The sequence below is a fragment of the Balaenoptera borealis genome (genome assembly GCF_965194805.1).
Source record: "Balaenoptera borealis genome assembly, chromosome: 4".
Lineage (NCBI taxonomy): Eukaryota > Metazoa > Chordata > Mammalia > Artiodactyla > Balaenopteridae > Balaenoptera > Balaenoptera borealis.
The window spans coordinates 57,325,280-57,351,287 of record NC_138861.1 but is presented as its reverse complement, the minus strand read 5'-3'; the positions used below and the strand labels follow the sequence as shown (position 1 = coordinate 57,351,287).

The 26,008-nt window shown below is 36.7% G+C and overlaps 1 long non-coding RNA gene and 1 pseudogene across 2 annotated transcripts in view; one reads left to right on the top strand and one right to left on the bottom strand.

The window, feature by feature from the left end:
* Positions 1–24,369, top strand: part of LOC309627486 — a 564,569-nt gene extending 540,200 nt beyond the window's left edge. Inside the window, exon 2 of the long non-coding RNA XR_014243761.1 lies at positions 19,769–24,369. This is a non-coding gene — a long non-coding RNA (uncharacterized lncRNA). The remainder of the gene's footprint in view (positions 1–19,768) is intronic.
* Positions 1–26,008, bottom strand: part of LOC309627459 (solute carrier family 25 member 16 pseudogene) — a 252,225-nt pseudogene that overhangs the window by 76,049 nt on the left and 150,168 nt on the right. The window contains exon 3 of the transcript XR_014249457.1: positions 3,381–3,485. The product of XR_014249457.1 is annotated as a solute carrier family 25 member 16 pseudogene (transcript). The remainder of the gene's footprint in view (positions 1–3,380; positions 3,486–26,008) is intronic.

Below are 26,008 nucleotides of genomic sequence, written 5' to 3'. Positions count from 1 at the left end.
TAATAGCCAGGATATATAAAGAACTCCTAAACTCAACATAAAAGGAACAAACCACCCAATCTAAAATAGGCAAAGGGCTTGACTAGACATTTCTCCAACATTTCTCCAAAGAAAATATACAAATGGCAATAAGCTCATGAGAAGATGCTCAATATCACTGATAACTATGGAAATGCAAATCAAATGTACAATGAGATACCACCACATTTTTTAAACTAAAAAATACAAGTTTAATAGCCCTATGACAATAGTTTTTTAAGAAACAGAACCATCTGCATGCTACAAATATTTCTTCATTGATATTAACATTACTCTGACAACTATACAACTAAACTGATCTGAGGAATTTTAATTGAATCATTTTATGTTACATTTTTCTCGTCGATACTGTCCAAACGTGATACTGTTTTTTTTCCATTGTTTTTTCTTCTCTGTTTTCTTTTAAGTGAATCCCTATATCTGAGAATTATATCCACCCATTAAGGTGACTACTATCAAAAAACAGAAAATAACAAGTGTTGGTGAGGATATGGGGAAATTGCAACACTTGTGTACTATTGGTGAGAACGTCAAATGGTATGGCTGCTGTGGAAAATAATATGACAGTCTTTCAAAAAATTAAAAATAGAATTATCGTATGATTTAGCAATTTCACTTCTGGGCATAAACGCAAATGAATTGAAAAAAAAAGTCTCAAAGAGATATTTTTACACCCCTGTTCATAGCAGCATTATTCACTGTGGCTAAAACATGAAAGCAACCCAAGTGTCCACTGACAAATGAACAGATAAGTAAAATGTGGTATATACATTCAATGGAATATTATTCAGCTTTAAAAAGGAGGGAAATTCTGAAATATACTACAACATGAATGAACCTTGAGGTCATCATGCTAAGTAAAATAAGCCAGTCACACACAAAAAGCGAATACATAATGATTCCACTTATATCCACTTATATGAGGTACTTAGAATAGTCGAAATCATAAAGACAGAAAGTATAATGGTGGTTTTCCGGGGCCAGGGGGAGGATAGTATGGGGAATTATTATTTAATAGGTATAGTTTCAGTTTTACAAGATCAAAAGAGTTACAGGATGGATGGTAGTGATGGCTGCACAACAATGTGAATGTATTTAATACCACTGAACCATATACTTTAAAATGGTTAAGATGGTAAATTTTATGTTATATGTATTTTACCACATTAAAAGAAGAAAAAAAAAAACCCTTCCCAACGTATAATTACTTAATACCAATCAATAAAATTAACTTTTTAGAAAATTTAATTTTTACCAGCTTTAAAACTCAATGAATATGGAGAACAGTAAGGAGTTTCCTTAAAAAACTAAAAATAGAGTTGTCAAATGAGCCAGGAATCCCACTTCTGGGCATATATCTGGAGAAAACCATAATTCAAAAAGATACATGCACCCCAGTGTTCATTCCAGCACTATTTACAATAGCCAAGACATGGAAGCAACCTAAATGTCCATCGACAGAGGAATGGATAAAGAAGATGTGGTACATATATACAGTGGAATATTACTCAGCCATAAAAAAAGAATGAAATAATGCCATTTACAGCAACATGGATGGACCTAGAAATTATCATACTAAGTCAGACAGAGAAAGAAAAATATCATATGATATCACATATGTGAAATCTAAAAAAAATGATACAAATGAACTTATTTACAAAACAGAAATAGACCCACAGATGTAGGAAAAAAACTTATGGTTACCAAAGGGGAAAGGGGAGGAAATGTGGAATTTGGGATTAACAAGTATACACTACTGTATATAAAATAGAGAAACAACAAGGACCTACTGTATCACACAGGGAACTATATTCAATATTTTGAAATAACCTATAATAGAAAAGAATCTGAAAAAGAATATATATACATATATGTATAACTGAATCACTTTGCTGTATATGTGAAACACTGTAAATCAACTATATTTCACTATAAAAATAAAAATTAATAAAACCTTCAATGAGTAAAAGTACTGGTATCAGAGAAGACTGTTCTCTGCTTCTCTTGTTAGAAAATACATTTTCAATGTTCTCCAAAGTTTGTCATGATCTGACCAAAAAAATGCAAGCTTTTAATATTTTCAATTCTGCATTTTTCTCTTTGTATAATTGAAATATCAGAACTTAGTTTTCTTTTTAAAAGCAATGATTGCTCCCCAAATTCATTGAATTTTAACTCATTTTCCATCTATAAAAATGCTCCAAGTTATGGGCAGGCTCATTTTTCACTGAAGTGATTATGATGAATTATTCATATAGTTAGAATGAGCAGTAGGGTAATATTTGTTAAAAAGGATTTATGTCCTAGAATTAACATTGCTGTTTGAGCCACAGGTTTGAAAAAGAGGGGCTATGGCAAAAAAATTTTAAAAACCACATCAACCTAATGTAAGTTGTAGATTCATCCTTGCAGATGTACTATGGTTTTGAGTTACACACACAGTATATCAACAGGAAATTATTTGGATGTCTATCATCTTATGACTGAGAAGACAAATAGGGCAAATGTGTTTACTTTTTGCACACAGTTCCCAAGACTGGTAACATAAAGTTCCTGTAAATTTTCATTTCCAAAAAGTTTATTTATTTATTTGTTGAAAATTTCTTCTCATAGTTATAGAAGTGTTTCATTTATTGGTAGCCAATTAAGCTTGAATCTAAGGATCAACACATGAATGAAGTGTTTTTGACCATCTTTGAGCATCTGGGTTTGCTAGTTTACTTGGAGGCACATTATTTTAAGTTCTGCCTTGGATGCCATTTAGCTATTTACTAGTCAATGAGTGTTGCTTCCTTGAGTTTCTCCGATCTGGCTCTTGCAGATAGTCGGCAAGGAACATACATTGCATAAAAGAATAGTTTCTTGGGTTCAGGCCTTAAGGGCTGGGTGGAGACCAACCGGAGGCAAAGGGTTCAGGCCAGGATGCTTTGGTAGGAAGGGGAGTCAAGCTCTGTTCTGAATTCCTACCTCCGTTGCCAAAGCTGTTATCATGTCATTTCAACCAATCAAATGGCTCCTTTAGTTTTTGTTTCTTGTTCTTTTATCAACCTGCATATCTGCTCATTATTATAGCCTCAGCGTCCATAGTGTGAACTTAAGCGTGGTAAGGAACATCACTAGTTACTGAAATATCACAAACTCTGTGAGATACAGCAAATTTTAACTACAGAGTTTGTACTCTTTTGACATTGAGACAGGCTTTCTTCTAAATTTTGACATATAATAATTGTTTCCAGGCATATTTGCTATTTATCAGGCTGCCTGGTCTTAGAGGGATAGGCCATGCCCAGCAGAGAACAGGAAATATACAGCAGAGGAGACTTTGTCATGGGGAAACGTACCTGCAGAGTAGCTTGATGGAGTGTCAGACTTCAATATTGTATTGTCTCCTTGGTCCAGTGAGTCCTTTCCAAAATGATCCAAAATGAATATATGTGACCACCAATCTTTGGGAGATAGGAGAGAAGATATTATGGTCATTCCTTGCTTCTAAGCGAGTCCAGTTTGTATGATCATTGAGACACAGCAATTACCTTTTTAACACTGGGAGCTTTTAAGAACTTTGGCAAATACTAGACTCCAGCATGAGGTCCCTAAAATCCTAGGGAATAGTAAAGCTGTTGTGATGGACACACACCAGTTCAATGAAAGATTTGTTATCTCAGCTGCCAAAGCGCTGTTGGCAGACAGTAGGGTGACCAGCTATTCTGGTTTGCCTGGGATTTTTCAGTGCTGAAATCTGGATAGTCCTGGGAAATCTGGGATAGTTGGTCACCTTATGAGACAGCTTTTTAGCTGTCAGGACCTTCGGCAATTGTCTCAGGTGTAAAGACCCATCTAGCATAAGGATGTCCCTTCCCAGCATGGCTCACATCCCATGACTGATCTGTGAGGGCATATACAGGCCTGGCCATCTGGCCCCAACTCAGGGCATCTCTGAAGAACATTCTAGTTCCAGAGCTTCCCAGTGGGATCATCTGAGGCTGGTCCTCAGCCTGTATCACAGCTAGACCTCTTCCTCCTCTCAATCTTGCTTCCTCCCCCTGCCTTCCATACTTTTAGATCTCAAGGGTGTTTCTTAATAAATATCCTGGATGTTAAACTCCATCTCTGAGTTTGCTTCCCAGGGAACTCAGAGTGTACAGTGGCCCATGATCTAGGCTTCAAACAGAAGAGTGTATGAGTTTATTAGCATTTACAGTTTTCTCATAAGTAAGCTCAAATATGGTTTCTTTGCTTTTGCCTGGAATGATGGGAATGCCTTGATAACAGTGATTCTCTTGAGTTGACCAGAAGCCATGATTAGTAATTATATATTTTCTCATTTATTTTCCATTTAAATGTTTAAATGTGGTTTTATACACATATTTTAAAACCTGTACTCTATAGGTAGGGTGAATATTTAATACAAGAAGTCCTTGAATTACCAGGTACTTTCGGATGACAGTTGGTCAGACAAGGTGACGTAATGTGACTGACTCTAGCTAATTTCAGTTTGTGATTTTTTGTGGGGAATGGGAATGGCTGAATACTTTGCAGAAGCCATCTGCTAAAGCCTTTTGCTTTTTTTTTAAGGTAATATTGCCCATTTTTTTAATAGTTAAAAATGTTTTAATGAATTAAATGATACACTAGAAAATATTTGCTTAAAACCAAATGTATTAAAAGAGGGTCAGAGGAACAAAATAGTCATGAGACAGAAAGAAAAAGAAAATCAAAATAATTGATGTGATTCCAGCCACATCAGTAATTATACTTACAATCTAATTAACAGCAGAGACTGTCTGGATGAAAAACAACAATATCCAGCTATATGTTGTCTACAGGAAATATACTTTAGATTCAAAGGTACAAATTGAAAATAAAAAGATAGAGAAAACCATACCATTCACACATCAACCAAGAGACAGCTGATGTGACTATATATCATACAAAATAGACTTTAGGACAACAATGTTACTAAGACAAACGAAGGACATTTTGGGATAATATACAGGTCAGTTATACCTAACAACAGAACCCTAAAATACATGAAGCAAAATCTGACAGAATTGAAGGGAGAAATAGAAAATTCAACAATAGTAGTTGGAAACTTCAATATCCTACTTTATACAATGGATAAAACAATTAGGTAGAATGCCAGCAAGGGCATAGTAGAACAATACTATAAACCAACAAGACCTAACAAGTACAGAACACTGCACCTAAAACATCACAATACATATTCTTCTCAAGAACTCATGGAACACTCTCCAGAATAGATCACATATTAGACAGTTAAACAAACCTTTATACACAGTAAAGGACCGAAATATTACAAAAGAATGTTATCTTTTAAAAAAAATTGTTATTGGGATATAGTTGATTTACAATGTTGTGTTAGTTTCTGCTGTACAGCAAAGTGAATCAGTTATACATGTATATATAGTCACTCTTTTTTAGATTATTTTCCCATATAGGTCATTAGAGAGTATTGAGTAGAATTCCCTGTGCTATACAGTAGGTTCTTATTAGTTATCTATTTTATATATAGTGGTGTGTACATGTCAATTCCAATCTCCCAAAGAATGGTATCTTGCTTTGGCTCTTCTGGCTGCTATAGTTATCTCAGGTTTGTAAAATAGATAACAGTAAACTCTACCTCGTGGTCTTTCAGCTGCTGCCACTGCTGTTCGTCCCCTTCCCTTGGTAGTAATTCCCAGTTCAAATTCCTGAGAGAAAACCTGACCTATCACATGGCCTGGCATGAAAAGGTGAGCTGTATCAATATCTAGGCCTTGGATTGGTGGCCCTTGCTTTGGGTGTCCACCTTTGTCTACTTAGTTGGCCATGTGATACCAAGTATGATCACCTAAAGCTGCCCATTCATCATGGGCTGTAAGTAGGCAGGTATTGACTGACATTTCCAGTGGGTGAATCCAGTACATGGTTTGAATTTTTTCTCTAATCCTAATTAAGTTCCAACTTGAGACATGGCCTGAATTTTAAAAGCATATATCCATTTGGCTACATACCCTGGCCAAATTGAAGGTTTAAAAGATACTTTCAAATGAGAAATGTAGCACATTTTGAAATAAATATACAAAGCATTATTCCAATGAAAGATGATGCTGGTACCATGACTCCTCTCCCCAGTTTGGTACTGAAATAACTTAGAAGGGAGTAGTAGACGAGACTTTCTTTAGTGTTTGGAATCACAGAAACTTAGAAAATCTTATTGAACTCATGATACTTACAACACAAAGGGAAGTAAGCAAGTAGGCTTGTGCTTCCCCTATCATGAAAGAAGGAAATTGAATATTCTCTAATGCCCTATGATTAGGGCCAAACCTGATGGTAAAATATTACCTAAAATTCACATACCAGCTCCTTAAGTTCTATTTTAAAAAAATCGTAAGATACTCTAGGCAGAAAGAAGTAAGAAAGAGCAAAAAAATATCCCGAAGCAACTGGTTGAAAATAATTATGCAAATATGTAACAATACAAGGTTTTTACTTTAAGGTAATAATGTTAGTTCCTGGGCAGAGAATGAGAGAAAGTGAGGAAATAAAATTTCTGTCTTGAATTCTTTCCAATTTGGCATGTATATTAGATGTCTTTAGGAACACTTTAGAAGAAGTCTCTATAGCATTGGGCCTCTGCAACATTAAATCATTAATACTGTTTTTCAAATAATATTTCTCATTACAGTTTTTAGTCTTTCCAGTTTCAGATATTTCTCACTTCCCATAACAAATGTAGCCTGGCAAAACTGACTGTACAAAAAAAATTCCATTTTCTTTGCTATAACAAATGATCCTATGATGGGCAATCTTCTTCTTAGGGAGGAAAAGAACCTCCAAAATTGAAGCATAACATTTTGGTGATAAATGTAGAGGTTAATGGAGAGGTTAGATTCATGGCATAAGGGACATTATGGTCCCAGTAATGCTCTTCAACTGGTACTTTCCCTAAAACTAGGATCCTCCTTTACCTAACCCCTCTGTTTTTCTCTCCAGAGGCAATTTTTTCTGTGCTTGGGGATTCATTGGTCCACAAGTGCAGCTCTAGTAACATTGTAGGTAGATTCCAACAATAGGACCTTGATTTTCTCCTTCTCTGGTCTCACTATTTACTGCTTTTTAGTTGAAACTCTTATTTCTCACCTTGGTTATTGCAAAGCCTCCTTGAATAATCTTCCTGCTGCTGTCAGAATGGTCTAGCGTGGGGGAATGGTCCTCCAGTGGCGTGGCTGCCACCCACTTCAACATTCTCAGCTCTCACTCCTTACATTTGCTCTAGCTACATTAGACATCTTGTAGTTCACATGTGTCATTCAGGTTCCCTAGGGGCTGTGGCATATCCTGCCTTGACCTGGTGTTTCTCAATGTTCTCCATGGACCCCTGTGTATCAGCCAGGATCCCAGCAGAAACAGGTGGGAATTTGAGGTGAACTGAAAAAAAGCAATATTTATTAGGGTGTGGACAGGTATAGAGAAGCCACATGGATAAAGTAATATTCTGGTGTGGCACTAATATTGGCCTTAGGCTGGAAGGGGAGATGGGAGGGAACACTTATCAGAACCTGGAGACAGAAAGGGTCAGCAAAACCCCAGGTGGCAATTCTGCAGGGGGAGCTGAGAACAAAGTCACCTCCCCTCAATCTCCTCCTTTCCATCCCCTCCTTCTTTACAGCCTTCCTGAGTGCTCACCTTTGCCTGAACCCCACTGGGAACCACAGGGCAAAGAAGCTTCCTGATGCAGTCCTTGGCGGTCTGCCCTGCAGGGCACAGGGTGACCAAGTGTGGACTGTCGCTTGGGAAAGTAAATAGAAAATATTCAGAGTGCCCTGTATCATAGAGTCGCCCTGCAGGACTTGATGAGGAAGCAGCTTGCTGAGGCCCACCGTGCCTGCTAAATCAGAATCCCTGTTATTGGAGCCCAGGAATCTGCATGTGGCAGAGACAGTGAGTCATCCACTGAAGAGCTTTGACCCACTTTCATAGTGTAGAGTAGAGGCTGGAAGTGACTGTGCACTCAGGAACTACTTTGTAGCTAGATGAAGCCAAATGACACCTTTTTGCTAATGGAATGTTAGTAGGAGTGTGTGAATTTCACTATTCTCTTTCCCCTGCTTATTCAGATACAAAGAACTCAGAGGCCCTACAGCACAGTAGAACCACAAAATGAAAGCATCATCAAGAGAAAAGCAACCCACCAACTATGGGAACACAAGAAATGAACTTTGAAAGAAAATGTCATTATAAAACATACTAAACATTAACAAAATTAGAGAGAATAATGAATCACATTTACCCATCACCCAAACTGAACAATTATCAAGATTTCCCATCTTAGCTTAATTATCCCTTTTGTCTTTTTCTTTGCTGAAGTAGTTCAAAGTAAGTACCAGGCATTGTGTCATTTCTCCTTTGCCTACTTAAGTATGCAGCTCTTAGAAAGAATGGATTCTTACTTAACCACAATACTGGATGATACCTAATAAAATTATCAATAATTCTTTGGCATCAGCTACAGAGTCCACATTTCACATTTGATTATTGTGTTTCTTGCATATACTGTTGACCCTTTTCCCAACTTTTCCCTGTTGTCTTTTTGCAGAAAATGAGTCAGTTCCTCAGAATGTTCCCCAGTCTGGATTCATCAGTTTCCTTGTGCTGGTGTCACTTAACTTATTCCTCTATCCTTGTACTTCCTGTAAATAAAAGGTCACACTAGAGACTCTAGATTCAGGTTCAACTTTTCTGGGAAAGAACACTTTATAGTGTTAAATGCTGTTCTGTTTGGTAAAAATGCAGAGTATTAGAGTCATGTTAGCTATTGTAGCAAACAGCCCCAAGGAATCCAATGGACCTTGCAGTTGAAAATGACCTAACTTGGAATGTCCTCTTCCCTCTTCTGGATTCTTATCTCTTGGAACTCAGCTTAGGAGAGTTCCTCAGCTTTATGAGAAACTTACTAACACCTCCCCTTCTCTAGTGTAGACTAGTATTATTTACTACAAAGCCTTTTGTGTGTTTCTATTCTAGCATTCACTTATCTCACATTAATGACATATTTGCTAATATGACAAGATGGAACTCTTATTTTTGCTGAGAGCCAAAAAGCAACCAACCCCACAATCCAAAATGTTACCAGGTGTTGTATTTGCCTATGCAGAACTTCCAAAGGAGTTGGTTGGAAACAAGTTGTATCCCCTGGCTATATCCAGGCCATAGAAGTGAGAATTAAGAATTGAGTCAAGAAATTGGAATCTAGAAAAACAAAGGATTTCTCCGGAGGGGTTATTAGTACAGTGGGCCTTCCCCACCTCATGGAAGAGACGTGAAGCGTTCTTTCCCCTTCCTCAAGCTTAGTGATCAGGTCTTTCATGAGCTAAGAGAGTTTGATCTATATCCCCCGGAGTTTGGGGAACAGAGTAAAACACTGCTGAAGATGCTAATGGCAAGAAGTAATGGTAATGAGCTGAGAGTTCAACCAGGCTGCCCTAGAAGCCAGCAGCCTGTGCCTTCACAGCTCAGTGGTCCTGTGGGTCCTGATGGAGAGAGCCAGCTGAGAGCTATTGCAAATTCTATTGAAAAGGACTTCCCTGAAGGGATGGTTACCCCGACTGAGAGATGGACCATCCAATTCCCGGAGTTTGAGGGAGGAGATATAAGCAGGCACCCTGAAGAAAGGGCATCACCCATGTCACAGGAAGTTCCTTTGCAGTTCCCAGTGGGAGCCTCCAAACAACCCATGGGAGATACTGTCAACCAGACACCTGCTCTGACCCAAGATCACCTGAGTGCCAGCCAAGCCCATCCCTGCCTCTGAGCAAGCCTCTGGCCCCCACCTTAGGCTCTAGCCTAACAGGAGCCAGAGGCAGCCTAGCAAGTGGGAGAGGAATAGCAGGGCCCCAGGAGGGAGATGGATAAGCTGCCAGGAAGGGGAGTCTTTACCTTAAAATGAAATTTGGTGCTTTGACAGGGAATGAATTACTGAAAGAAGACATTTTTTTCCTTTAGAAGTAACCAGAGGACCTTATTATTTGGGATTTACCAGAAAAGTTATTGGGGAGACCTGCCCTAGATTTCTTCTAAGGTACAAGGAAGCAAATGTTCTGCAGAACAGGTAGTAGGGAGAGCAGAGTAACATTTTCTGTTATTCTTGTTCAACTCAGCATCTCATGTGTCTGATTCTTTCACCAAATTGAGCTCTCCTTGAGGACAGACTGTCCCATCCAATTTTATTTCTTAAAAAGTTTGTAGATAAACAACAAGGATTTACTATATAGCATGGGGAACTATATTCAGTATCTTATAATAACCTATAATGGAAAATAATCTGAAAAAGAATGTATGTATGTATAGCTGAATCACTTTGCTATACGCCTGAAACACAATATTGTAAATCAACTATACTGTAATAAAATAAGTAAATAAGTTTGTAGTGCACAGGCATTTGGTTAAGGTCTAATAGAGTATATATGATAGAAATATATTGTAATTAAGTACATATTTAATCCTTTGGACCTGGATCTCAAATGAATCTGCTCCCTACTTTATTAGTTTCAAAGTACTGTAAAACAAATATCTGTATCCCTACACACTGAAGAGAGGAAATAATTTATCAAAAGAGTAATTATTGAACAGTATTCACTGGTGAGATTGAGTTACTTTTCAGTGATATAGTACAGCTTTCTCCAACTCTTAATCAATCTCTTTATATTTTCCAGATGTAGTACTGATAGGATTTTAACTTCTAGCCCAATGTCATAAGATAAACAATTAATTTTGGAACATTCCTTAAATGTATTTGCCTTTGAGATATTAGACAAGGCCTGGCAAGGGAATCTAAAGTGCTGTTTGTAGCATGAGAAATTTTAGGCTTGGTAGGTCTCCGAGGAATCTTTATCTCTAACTTCAGACTGAGGTAGACTGCTATAAATACTCTGGACACACAGGTGAGAGCACTGTGAACACTATTCTGAGCATTTTGGGGTCCTAGTTTTCTCCCCTGTGAAATGAGAATTGGCCCAGTTGATGAAGGTCCTTGAGTCCAACAGATTTTATCTGATCATATTTGGCTACTCTTGGCCAGTTACGTTTATTCAAGGGGATGAAAGAAGAAGATGTATTAACAAAATGACCCTGTTAATGAGGTGAGAGGTTGAATGCATCAGCCCCACACACTCTACTGCCTGGCTGACTTCCAGAGCCAATGTCCATCGTCCCTCTTGGTATGGACAGCCCGGTCTGGAATTTGTTTCTAGGAACTAGTAAGGAATGTATGTGGTTAGTGTGTTCTGTGAGCCTCAGATTAAAGTTTTGGAAGACCCATGCATAGTCCCTGGAGAACTGTGCCGTGGGCCACTCTGAAGTTCCACTTCCAGGTAAAGGATGCAGACCTTCTTGCTTGGGTGATCATGGTCTGGTCAGAGGACCAACCATTCAGCACACTTTCCTTTGACCAAGATTCAGTCAACTTCAACTATGAATTTGATTTTTATTTTCATATTCCTCAGTGACAAGAGGGGGATTAATTATCCAACTTGTTCCTTCTTCATTTATTATTTTATCATTAGTTTCATCTCAAACCAGCTCCATCTATCAGCTCAGGGTGGGGTAGGATTAAAATAATTTTAGTGACAAAATTTGTAGATAATTTTACAGAAATTTAAAAATGCAGAGGATCAAACAGTAAATTCCCACAATTCTACCATCACATATTGCTGCTGTTACTATTTGCGTCAGTTTGCTAGGGCTGCCATAACAAAATACCACAGACTGAGTGGCTTAAATAACAGAAATTAATTTTCTCACAGTCCTGGAGGATAGAAGTCCAAGATCAAGGTGTTGGCAGGGTTGGTTTCTTCTGAGGTCTCTCTTTGGTTTGTAAATGGTTGTCTTATCCCTGGGTCTTCATGTGGTTCTCCCTCTGTGTGTATCTGTGTCTAAATTTCCTCTTCTTATAAAGACACCAGTCATATTGGTTTAGGGCCCACCCTAATGACCTCATCTACCTCTCCAAATACAGCCACATTCTGAGGTAATGGGGTTAAGACTTCAACATATAAATCTGGGGGGACGCAATTCAGCCCACAACACTACTTTAATGTATATTCCTATATACTTCAATCATACATCAACATTTTTATTTTATGAAATTGGATCATGCACCAGATAACACACATGAATACACTAAATAAAATTTTTCTATGTTAAATATTCATCAAATATGTTTAGTGACCAAATGCCAACTCAGTCTAAAATAGACCTTCATACTATTGAGTGTTTTACATGGTAAAATATGTATGTCTTAGCTTAATCCTAAGGACGGTGATCGTGATAATCATAGGTAAATAAAAAGGGAAATGATAGAAACTACATTAAAGGGGGAAAAGTCTGCGGTAACTTGAAACCTGGACAAAGTGGCACTGAAATGTACCCAGTCATTCACCAAATCTGTGGATTTGTTACATACTTGTCACTTAGCCCAGATGCTGAGGCTTCAAGTGAGGAAAGACACAAGGTCCCTGGCCTGATGGAGTTTATATAGGATGATGTAAGTGAAGACGGTGACAAGCAAACATATAAGTGAAACTGCAAACTGGGGTAAACATAAGGGGAGGGAAACCAGAGTTACAATAGGACCAACTTAAGGAAGTCAAGGGAGACCTTTCTGAAGAAGTGGCCTTTAAGACAAGATCCAAAGTTGAGAAGAGCCAGACACATGGGGAAACAAGCAGACTGGTCATAGAGTCATTGTGTTTGCTGGTCAAATATGAAGCGTTTGACATGCTAAAGATGCTGACAGAGGGCAGTGGGGCTGGAAAATGGTGGGCAAGTTGGTTTCCTTTCGTGAACATAGGGACTGGAACTTTGGCAAACAAGACCCTAAGGATGGGTGGGAGAGTGGGTAGATAGACTTTGCTCATATTAAACATTTAAAAGTATACTTGTGATACATTTCACCAGAGAAGAGAAACAGATGGCTAATAAGCATATGAAAAGATGCCTAACATTATTAGTCTACAGGGAAATGCCAATTAAAACCACAAAGAGATAACACTACACACCTATTAAAACAGCTAAGGTGAAAAATAGCTATGACACCAAAAGCTGGTGGGGATATGGAGAAGCTAGATGACATACATTGCTGGTGGGAATGTAAAATGATACAGTCACTCTGGAAAATAGTTTGGCAGTTTCTTTAAAAAACTAAATATGCAACTACCATGCAACCCATCATTGCACTCCTGGGCATTTATCCCAAACAAATGAAGACTATGTTTACACACAAAAACCTGAATATGATGTTTATAATAACTTTATTTGTAACAGCATGAAACTGGAAACAACCCAGATGTTCCTCAACTGGTGAATGGTTAAACAGTGGTACATTCACACCTTGGAATACTGCTTAGTGATAAAAAGAACAAATTGCTGATACACAGCAACCTGAATGAATCTCCAGAGAATTATGCAGAGTGGAAAAAGCTGATCCCAAAAGCTTACATGCTGTATGAGTTCTATGTAAGATTCTTTAAATGACAAATTATAAAAATGGAGGACAAATTAGTGGTTACCAGGGGCTAAGGAGGGGGTGGAGCAGGAAGAAGTATGTGTGGCTATTTTTAGGGCAACATAAGGGACCCCTGCGGTGATGGAAATGTTCTGTATCTTGACTGTATCAGTGTTAATATCCTGCTTATGATATTGCACTATAGTTTTGCAAGATATTGTCATTGGGAGAAACTGGACAACATGAGATCTCTATTATTCTTATAGCTACATGTGAATTTACCATTATCTCAAAAAACAAAGTTTAATTTAAAATATATACCTCTGAGAAGAGTGGGGGGTTTGAGTCGGGACTTATTTCAAATTTGTCACAAATGGCAGAAGTCCAAGTAGTGTAGAACTTAGGTGTGTCACTTAACCTCTCATTTCCAGTTTCCATGCCTGCAAGAAAATGGGGCTGGGCCATAAATAGGTTCTAAGGTCTCTTTTTGCTTCTATAATCCCATGACTAGAGTGAGGTATATATATTTGTAGAACCTTGTTTTCAGCATTTTCATATTTATCAAAGACCCTCTGAAAATCTTTATGGAAACAGCACTAAATTTCCTTCTAGCATTACTCCAGAAGAAGTAGATCCCACCTTCCTGCCCTCCTAAAGACTGCTTTGCATACTGTGGCAAGATTACCGTTGTAAAAGGGGAAACACTGAGCAATTTCTTTCCTGCCCCAAGAGATCTTCCCACCCATACTGTCCTCACAATATCCTCTTCCAGAGAGAGAGAGAGAGAGAGAGAGAGAGGAGCAGGGAGGGAAGAACTGCTTTCAGAGGACACACAGTATGGTCAAGAACATTCATTTTCACAGGAATAACTGAGGATATTTTAGGAACTCTGTGCTAGATCTAATTATTTACTTATTTTTTAAGGACTGGGGGTACCCTGAATAACAGTTGTATAACATACTACTTCTTTTACATTTTCATAAATTCTATAATATACTTCCTTCCCTTCTAGGCATGCCTTTCCAGTTGAGCCATACTCGTGTATACAGATGTAGTCCTCAAATCTCAATCTGTTACCCATTATATTTTCCAAGGGTGACTGCAAAATCTCTCCTACCCCACATGCCTTTCTTTCAATGTGACCTTAACATTTCTCCCATAAAGTGTTGGCATCTATATTCCCTCTCCTTGAGTCTGGGCAGAGCTTTGTGTCTGTCTTGACCAACAGAGCATGATGGAAGTGGCACTGTGCAACTCCCAAGGTTAGAACATAAAAATGCCACACAATTCTATCTGCCTTCTTGGGGACACTCATTACTGGAACCAAGATGCTGTACTGTGAAGAAGCCCAAACTCACCCAGGTGGAGAGGGCAGTGGTGAGGCTATATGGAGGTATTTTGGCCATACATTCAGCTGAAGTCCCAGCCAATAACTAACATCAGCAGCTAGGCACGTGAGTCAACATGTCTTTAGATAATAAGCTCCCATCTGTGAGGCCACCTTAACAGCTGAGTCCCAGATAAGACCCTAAACGTAGTGGAGCAGAGACATGCCATCCTCACTAAGCTCTGTCTGAATTCCTGACCCACAAAATTAGTGAGCCTAATAAAATGGTAATTTTATACCACCAAATTTGGGGTAGTTTGTTAAGCAGCAATAAATAACTATACATCTTGTTAGAATAAATACTCAAGCTTCACCCTCCTCCCTGAATCTTCTGCTATTGCCCCCCAACTGGTCAAACGCTACTAGAATCCACAGAGCCAGGGAGTCCATTGATCAGCCTATGTAAGTCAGCTTCCTGGGGTAGTAAGCAGGATGGAATGTGCATCTGGAATGACTGGCAGATAACCAGCACAGTTGGGAGTCTCATTTATACTCTGCTTTAGTTCAGTGATGATGTAAAGTAAACAGGATGAAAGTTGGGACGCCTAAATTTGATCCAGGATAGGATAAATAGTAAACAGCAATACTTTAACCATCCTTCAGTTGAATCTGTAAAATGAGGGGTTTGAAGTAATTAATTTCTAAGTTCCCTTTCAGCTCTGGCATTTATCACGAAAAACTACCAGAGCTTAATCATTAAGAACATAGACTCCATACCATCTAAACCATCTACAGATTCAGTACAATCCCTGTCAAAATTCCAATGGTATTTTTGTAGAAATAAAAAACAACAACAATTCTAAAATTCATATAGAACCATAAAAGACCACAAATAGTCAAAGCCATCCTGAGAAACAATAAAAAGTTGGAAGAATCACACTACCTGCTTTCAAACTATACTACAAAGTTATAGTAATCAAAGTAATATGGCACTGGCATAAAAATAGACACATAGACAAATGGAACAGAACTGAGAGACCAGAAATAAACCCTTACATATATGGTCAACTAATATTTGACATGGGAGCCAAGAATACTCAATGGGGAAGGGATAGTCTCTTCAATAAATGGTGTTGGGAAACCACATGCAGAAGAATGAAGTTTGACCCCTCTCTTACACCATTCACAAAAGTTAACTTGAAATGATCAAAAAAGAAATCAAAAAATACCTAGAGACAAATGAAAACAAAAACATGACCATACAAAACCTATGGGATGCAGCAAAAGCAGTCCTAACAGGGAAGTTTATAGCAATACAAGCTTGCCTCAGGAAACAAGAACAATCTCAAATTAAAAACCTAACTTTACACCTAGAGCAACTAGAGAAAGAACAACAAACAAAACCCAAAGTCACTAGAATGAAAGAAATCATAAAGATCAGAGCAGAAATAAATGATATAGAGATGAAAAAAACAATAGAAAAGATCAATGAAACTAAGAGTTGGTTCTTTGAAAAGATAAACAAAATTGATAAACCTTTAGCCAGACTCATCAAGAGAAAAAGGTAGAGGACCCTAATCAAAATTAGAAATGAAAAAGGAAAAGTTACAACTGACACCACAGAAATACGAAGGACCATAAGAGGCTACTACAAGCAACTATATGCCAATAAAATGGACAACTTTGAAGAAATGGACAAATTCTTAGAAAGGTACAATCTTCCAAGACTGAACCAGGAAGAAATAGAAAATATGAACAGACCAATCACAAGTACTGAAATTGAAACTGTGTTTTAAAAACTTCCAACAAACAAAAGTCCAGGACCAGATGGCCTCACAAGTGAATTCTATTAAACATTTAGAGAAGAGTTAACACCTATCCTTCTGAAACTATTCCAAAAAACTGCAGAGTAAGGAACACTTCTGAACTCATTCTATGAGGTCACCATCACCCTGATACCAAAACCAGACAAAGATACCACAAAAAAAGAAAATTATGGCCAATATCACTGATGAATATAGATGCAAAAATCCTCAACAAAATACTAGCAAATTGAATCCAACTATACATTAAAAGGATCATACACCATGATCAAGTGGGATTTATCCAAGGGATGCAAGGATTCTTCAATATATGCAAATCAATCAGTGTGATACACCACATTAAGAAATTGGAGAACAAAAACCATATGATCATCTCAATCGTTGCAGAAAAAGCTTTTGACAAAATTCATCACCCATTTATGATAAAAACTCTCCAGAAGGTGGGCATAGAAGGAACATATCTCAACATAATAAAGGCCATATATGACAAAACCACAGTTAACATAATACTCAACAGTGAAAAGCTGAAAGCATTTCCTCTAAGATCAGGAATAAGACAAGGATGTCCACTCTCTTTACTTTTATTCAACATAGGTTTGGAAGTTCTAGCAATAGCAATCAGAGAAGAAAAAGAAATAAAAGGAATCCAAATTAAAAGGGAAGAAGTAAAATTGTCACTGTTTACAGATGACATGATACTATACATAGAAAATCCTAAAGATGCTACCAGAAAACTACTAGAGCTCATCAATGAATTCAGTAAAGTTGCAGGATACAAAATTAACGCACAGAAATCTGTTGCATTTCTATACACTAACAATGAAAAATCAGAAAGAGAAATTAAGGAAATAATCCCATTTACCATCACATTGAAAAGAATAAAATACCTAGGAATAAACTTACCTAAGGAGGGAAAAGACCTGTATTTTGAAAACTATAAGACGCTGATGAAAGAAATTAAAGAGGACACAAACAGATGGAAAGACATACCGTGGTCTTGGATTGGAAGAATCAATACTGTTAAATCACACTACCCAAGGCAATCTGTAGATTCATTGCAATCCCTATCAAATTATCACTGGCATTTTTCACAGAACTAGAACAAAAAATTTTTCAATTTGTATGGAAACACAAAAGACCCTGAATAGCCAAAGCCATCTTGAGAAAGAAAAACAGAGAGGGAGGAGTCATGCTCCCTGACTTCAGACTATACTACAAAGCTACAGTCATCAAAACAGTATTGTACTGGCTCAAAAACAGAAATATAGATCAATGGAACAGGATAGAAAGCCCAGAAATAAACCCACACACCTATGGTCAATTAATCCACGACAAAAGTGGCAAGAATATAAAATGGAGAAAAGACAGTCTCTTCAATAAGTGGTTCTTGGAAAACAGCTACATGTAAAAGAATTAAATTAGAGCATTCTCTAACACCGTACACAAAAATAAACTCAAAATGGATTAAAGACCTAAATGTAAAACCGTATACTATAAAACACTTAGAGGAAAACATAGGCAGAACACAGGCATAAATCACAGCAATATCTTTTCAGATCCGTCTCCTAGAGTAATGAAAATAAAAACAGAAATAAACAAATGGGACCTAATTAAACTTAAAAGCTTTTGCACAGCAAAGGAAACCATAAACAAAATGAAAAGACAACCTACAGAGTGGGAGAAAATATTTGCAAACAACACGACCGACAAGGGAGTAATCTCCAAAATATACAAACAGCTCATACAGCTCAATATAAAAAAAGCCCCAAACAACCCAATCAAAATATAAGCAGAAGACTTAAATAGACATCTCTCCAAAGAAGACATACCAATAGCCAAAGGGCACATGAAAAGATGCTCAACATTGTTAATTATTAGAGAAATGCCAATCAAAACTACAGTGAGGTATCACCTCACACAGGTCAGAATGGCCATCATCCAAAAGTCTACAAATAATAAATCCGAAAAGGGTATGGAGAAGAGAACCCTCCTACACTGTTGGTGGGAATGTAAATTCGTACAGCCACTATGAAGAACAGTATGGACATTCCTTAAAAAACTAAAAATAGAGCTACCATATGATCCTGCATTCCCACTCCTGGGCATGTATCTGAAGAAAACCATAATTTGAAAAGATACATGCACCTCAATGTTCATTGCAGCACTATCTATAATAGCCGAGACATGGAAGCAACCTATCCATCAACAGATGGATGGATAAAAAAGATGTGGTATCTATATATATACAATGGAATATTACTCAGCTATAAAAAAGAATGAAATAATGCCATTTGCAGCAACATGGATGGACCTAGAGATTATCATACTACATGAAGTAAGCCAGACAAAGACAAATATCATATATCACTTATACATGGAATATAAAAAAATGATACAATGAACTTATATACAAAAGAGGAATAGACCCACAGACATGGAAAACAAACTTATGGTTACCAAAGGGGAAAGGGGAGAGAGAGGGTAAATTAGGAGTTTGGAATTAACATATACACAATACTATATATAAAATAGATAACCAACAAGGACCTACTGTATAGCACAGGGAACTATATATATATATATAGTTCTGAACCACTTTGCTGTACACCTGAAACTAACACAACATTGTAAATCAACTATACTTCAATAAAAAAATTTTAATCTAAAAAAATAAATAAATTAACTTGAAATGAGTTAAAAACTTAAACATAAGACCTGAAACCATAAAACTCCCAGAAGAAAACATGGGAAAAAAGCTCCTTGACATTGGTCTTAGTAAAATTTTTTTTGATATAACCTCAAAAGCACAACAACAAAAATTAATAAGTGGAACTACATCAAAAGAAACAACCAACAAAATGAAAAGGCAACCTAAGGACTGGGAGAAAAATATTCGCAAATCATATATCTGATAAGGAGTTAATACCCAATACATATAAAGAACTCATACAGCTCAATGGCCAAAAGCCAAATAATCTGATTTTAAAATGGGCAAAGGACCTGAATAGTTAAAATAAAAATTCAAAATAAAAAAAAAGAAGATACACAAATGGCCAACAGGTACATGAAAAGGTGCTCAACATCACTAATCATCAAGGAAATGCAAATAAAAAGCATAGTGAGGTATCACCTCATACCTGTTAGATGGCTGCCATCAAAATTCAAGAGATAAGTGTCGGGGAAGATGTAGAGAAAAGGGAACACTTGTGCGCTGTTGGTGGGAATGTAAACTGGTATAGCCACCACGGAAAACAGTATGGAGGTTCCTCAAAAAGCGAAAAATAGAACTACCATACAATCCAGCAATCTTCCCTATGTGTATATACCCAAAGAAAATGAAAACAGGATCTTGAAGAGATATCTGCACACCCATATTCACTGCAGCATTATTCACAATAGCCAAGATATGGAGACAACTTAAGTATTCATCAATGTATGGATGAAGAAGATGTTGTTTATATACATATAATGGAATATCACTCAGAAGAAATAGGAAATTCTTCATTTGCAATAACTTGGATAAACCTTGAGGGTATTATACTAAGTGAAATAAGTCAGACAGAGAAAGACAAATACTGTATGATATCACTTACATGTGGAATCTAAAAAAAGCCAAACTTATAGAAACAGGAAGTAGAATGGACTGGGGGGTGGCAGAAATGGGGAGATGCTAGTCAAAGGGTACAAACTTCCAGTTATAAGATGAATGAGTTCTGGGGATCTAATGCACAGCATGGTGATTATAGTTAACAATACTGTGTTAAGTACACTTGAAAGTTGCTGAGAGAGTAGATCTTAAATGTTCTCACCACAAGAAAAGAAGTGGCAGTTATATGACATGATGGAGGTGTTGGCTAACACTATGGTCATGATCATTATGTAACATATAAATATATCAAATCATCACATTGTATACCTTAAATTCCCTCAATGTTATATATCAATCATATCTCAATAAAGATGGGGGCAAAATGAACATAAACTCAAGAGCCTATCTGCTTGGATTCAAGTCCTGGCTCTGCCATTACCGAGCTGTGTAAATTTAGGTAACTCCCTTAGCCTCTCTGTGCTTCAAATGGGGATAAAAATATTGCCTACCTTATGGGTTTGTTGTGAAGATTAAATGAGCTAAGCAGTGTAAAGCACTTAGCACAGGGCTGGGTGACAGTAAACACTATAAATGTTAGCCGTTCTTATAATAGATAGGAAGAGAAGATTACAGCATACTAATTGTGAGAGGGAAACAGAAGATGGAAAATTAGCAACATTTTTTCCTTTTCCCTTTATTTTCTTTTTTAAACAGGAATAGCTGCTGCCAAAGTCTCTGATCCTTCAGTTTCTTTAAAAAGATGAATTTACCAGGATAAAAAAGTTAAAGAGTGACTGCAGTGGATAAGAAGCTACCTAGGGTTATAGGTGTCATAGGCTGAGTGCAGTCCTAGAATGGCACCTAGCTGTACTAACTACCAGGTATCTTAGGAAAAACTAGCCCTCTAACTAGAGGCCAAAAAAGGTCTTAAGCTATAATTAGATATTTTATTTCCTCATTCTGCATTATATAACACAGTCCTATACAGGATGCTAGCTATACAAAGTATTTCTTCACCTCCAGAGTGTGGTTTCTAGCAGCATTCAAAATCTCTTTTTAAAGAGAATGATGGGTATTTTTCAGTTTCAACTGTGAAACAGTTCTTGATTTATCTCTTAAAATAGTTTTTCTTTAAAATTTTTCCAGAAATAGTATACTAAAACAGTCCATTGTTAAAACAGAGTATTCAAACAAGCTCTTACAGCATATTCATTCTTAGGGGATGAGCACAGTTCTAATGATGTTTAGCTGTCTGATTCCTGCTCCAGTTTCAAAAAGGGAGAATAAATTAACACCTGGAAAAGGAAACCTGTTTTTTCTTTTTCTTTCTTGTTTTTTACATCACTCTCCTTCTCAAGATAATTCCTAGTCAACAGAGCTTATAGCCTAAGAGCGAGGACAGGCAGTTAGTGCAAATCAGATTTTTACCTTAGCTACAATTTCTCTCAAAATGTTATAGAAGAGAGAGTAAAAGAAAACTGCTGTCAATATTAATGGTAATGCTAACATCTAGCATTTACTCAGCTAGATACTGTGCTAAGCACTTTACATATGCAGGTTTGTAGTGTAGTCTTTTGCACATAGAAGTTCAATATTGCTTGAATGAGGATTGCCAAACATAGATGGTCATCTTCCCTGTTTCATTTTATGTCCTTTTGAAGACAGAAAGCCAACTACGACATATTTTGTTTTGCAGCTGTTTTTCTCCATCATCTACAAACACTGGGATGGTCTTTCTTTTTCTTCATGTTTTCTTCCCTATTTAGATCTTAAACACAGGGGCTCGATGAAATTGAATAACACAGAACACACAGTTCATTCACTAGAGAGAGAAGTAGACAAGAGTAGGAGAGTTGCTCATACAGGCTTTTCCTGGGTGAAAAGAGGGCAGACTTTAGATCTCAGCACTATTCCACCCACCCCTGGTCATCAGCACAGTCATTCCTGCAATTCTTGGACAGGACACATGGGGCTCAGGCCAACTTAGCCTGCGTTGGAAGCTTTCATAAAAAGAGTTCTATCCCTGCTCAGTCTTAACTAAACATTTTCTGAAGACTCAGTGAAGAATGACTTATGACTTTGTTTAACTTGAGTATGTAATAGCTGAACTGTTGAGAGATTCATTTGGTGTCTTGTGCATTGTTTTGTTTTGTTTTCCTTTTCTTTTCTGGGAAGCTATGAACTCTTCTTGGAGAAAAGAAATCAGAAAATATTTTCTTTTCTCTGCACCCATCCCCAACTTTCTCCCCTGCACTGCAGAAGCCAAAATTTACAAGGCTGGCTAATTTGAAGAGAAAGATGATACGGGATCAGCGCTTTAGAGGTAGAAGAGAAAATGTTCTGCTTCACTCTGATGAAGCTCGCTAGAGATGGTAGAATCACTGATAGAGATGGTTGCCTGGATACCCAAGGCAAGCGCTAACATCTTGACCTTGCAGTCTCCAGTGGAGGGCCCATGTCTGAGCTCAGCAGTGGGGGAGGGAATAACCAAGTCTCACCAAACCTGGCAGCCTGCCATTGAAGCCTGTGGGCCTGGGCAAAGACCAATGACAATGGCATCCAAAAGTGACTAAGAACCAACAATCTTCACTTTTTTCCTTGACTTTGGGTCAGAAGGGCCATAAAAACAGAGAGATATTGGCATTCTTATCAACCTTGTTGAGAGAAGAACTAACTTGATATCACTATTTTTGGAAAAATAGGTACATCATATTTATTGCAGTCAATGTTATAGAGCAATTGCTATCTCCCTTGGCTTAGTGTCATTTATGTGGCAAATCCTAATGTAGTTAATAACAGAGCAAGACAAAAAACACTCAGTAGAATGAATGAGGGTGCAGCAAAATCCAACTATTTGTGGTTTGCAAGAAACCTACCATAAGTAAATTTTTTAAAACCCTGGTACATTAAAATAAAAGGATAAAAAATTTATACCTGGCAAAGATTTATTTTATGAAAACTAGAGTGATACTTCAGGACAAGAAATATTACTAGAGATAGAGAGAAATATCTCATAATGATAACTGAGTCATTTCACCATAAATGTGAAATAATAATCATAAATGTGTATGTACTCAGTCACAGTTTCAAAAATACACGAAGCAAAAACTGACAGAACTGAAACTAGAAATAAACTCACAATAATACTTGGAAAATTTCAATTCTCTTCTCTCAGTAATTGGTAGAATAGAAAAATTCCATAAGAATGTAGAAGAATGAAACAAAAATATCAACCAACTTGATCTAGACATTTACAGAACATTTATAGAACACTCCACCCAAAAACAACAGAATATATACTATTTTCAGATGCACATGGATCACTCACCAAAATAGACCATATACTGGACTATATAGAGTCTGAAGAAATTTAAAGCATTGAAATCAGATAGAATGTGTTCTCTGAACACAGCAGAAAAAATTAGAAATCAATAACAAAGAGATACTGAAAAAGCACAAATATTTGTAAATCAAACAGCACACTTATAAATAACCCATGTATTATACAATATATCACAAGGAATATTAGGACATATTTTACCTGAATAATGAAAATAATGAAAATGCAACACATCATAATTTGTAGGATGTACATAAAGCACTGGTTAGAGGGTAATTTAGAGCTTTAAGGGCTTATATTAGAAAAGAATAAAAGTCTAAAATCAATAATGCAAGATTCCACATGAAGCTCGGAAAAAGAATAACAAATTGAACCCAAAGTAAGCAGAGTATAGGAAATAATAAAAATATGAATGGAATCACGAAATGGAAAACAGATAATTTATAGGGAAAAAAATCAACGAAACCAAAATCTGGTTCTTTGAAAAATTATTACGCTTCTAATCAGACCAGTCAAGGAAAGAAAATACAAATGATCAAAATCAGGAATGAAAGAAGGAACTTCACTATAAGACATTAAAAGAATAAAAGGGGACTATTCTGAACAAATTTATATAATAAATTGGACAACTTAAGATGAAATGGACAAATTCCTTGAAAGACACAGCTACAAAACTAATATAAAAAGAAAGAGACATTTTTAATAGCCCTGTATTTATTAAAGAAATTGAACGTGCCAAAATAACTCATGGCAAAAAGATTGTCTTTTCAATAAGTAGTGCTTGAACAATTGGATAACCTTATGAAAAAATATGAACCTCAACTCTTAGTTCACACCAAATGCAAAAGGTAACTGAATTGAATATAAACTGAAACGTAAAAACAAAAATTATAAAATTGCTACAGCAATACATAGGAAAATATCTTCACAAACCTTGGGTAGACAAAGCTTTCTTTGATATAACACAAAAGCAAAAAATATGAAAGAAAAGATTAATAAATGGACTCTATAAATATTAAACATTTCTGTATTTCAAATATCACCGTTAAGAAAATGAAAAGACAAGCGAACAGACTGACAGAAAATATATTCTTTACATATATTTGATGAAGGACTTGCGTCCAGAATATATAAAGAACATTTACTGCTTGATAATCAGAAGATAAAAACCCAGTTTTTAAATTGGACTGATAATTTGATCCTTAAAATAAAAAATATATAAGGATGGCCAATATATACATGAAAAGATGCACACTATTTCTAGTCATCAGGGAAATACAAGTTAAATCATGACATGTTATTATAAATCCATAGAATGGCTAAAGACAAAAACTGAGACTACCCAATGGTGAGAATATAGAGCAACTGAAACTCTCATATATTGCTGGTACAAATATAAAATGGTACAACCACTTTGGAAAACGATTTGGAAGTTCCTTATAAAGTTAAACTTACATTTGACATATGACCCATCACTCTACTCCTAAGTAAGTACCAACAAGAAATGAAAACACTTGTCCACAGAAAGACAACGGTTCATGAATATTCTTAGTATCTTTGTTCATAGTAGCCTAAAACCCAAATGTCTATTAAATGAGTGGTTAAACAAATGATATATCCATACAACAGAAGACTGCTTGATAGTAAAAATCAATGTGTGTTGATGCACACACTGTGGATTTCAAAAACATGCTAAAGAAGCCAGACACCAAAGAAGATGTACTTCATGATTCCTTTTATGTGACCTTTTAGGAGAGGAAAATTAATCTATAGTGATAGAAAAGAGGTCAGCAGTTACTGTATCCGGTGGGGGTGGATATTGATGATAAAGAGGCATGAGGAAATTTTTGGAGATATACCTTGATTGGAATAACCAAATTTACTGTAACTTCATTCGGTGGTAGGTGCACAGATGAATACCTATCAAACTGTACACTTAAAATGGATGCATTTTATTATATGTATATTAAAGTTGATTTTTAAAATCATTGCAGAAACAGGCTTATAAAATAATAAAATATAAAGTTGGAGAAATCTTCCATATTGTAAAGCCATAAAATATGAGAAAATTCAAAGATGAATCCAGAAGATTAGGTCTACCATCCAAGAAAATGGGAAATGGAGCTTCCCCACAATGGCAGAGTAGGGAGACCTGAACACACGTCCTTCCATGGGCACACCAAAATTACAACTACTTACAAAGCAACTATCTATGAGAACGATCTGAAGACTAGCAGATACAATTTTCCATAACTAATGTTATAAAGAAGGATACACAACAAAATGGGTAGGAGGGGCAGAGGTGTGATATAGTCAGGACCCACACCCCAGGGTTAGTGACACAGAAATGAGAGGAACATCACAACTACAACACAACAAATGT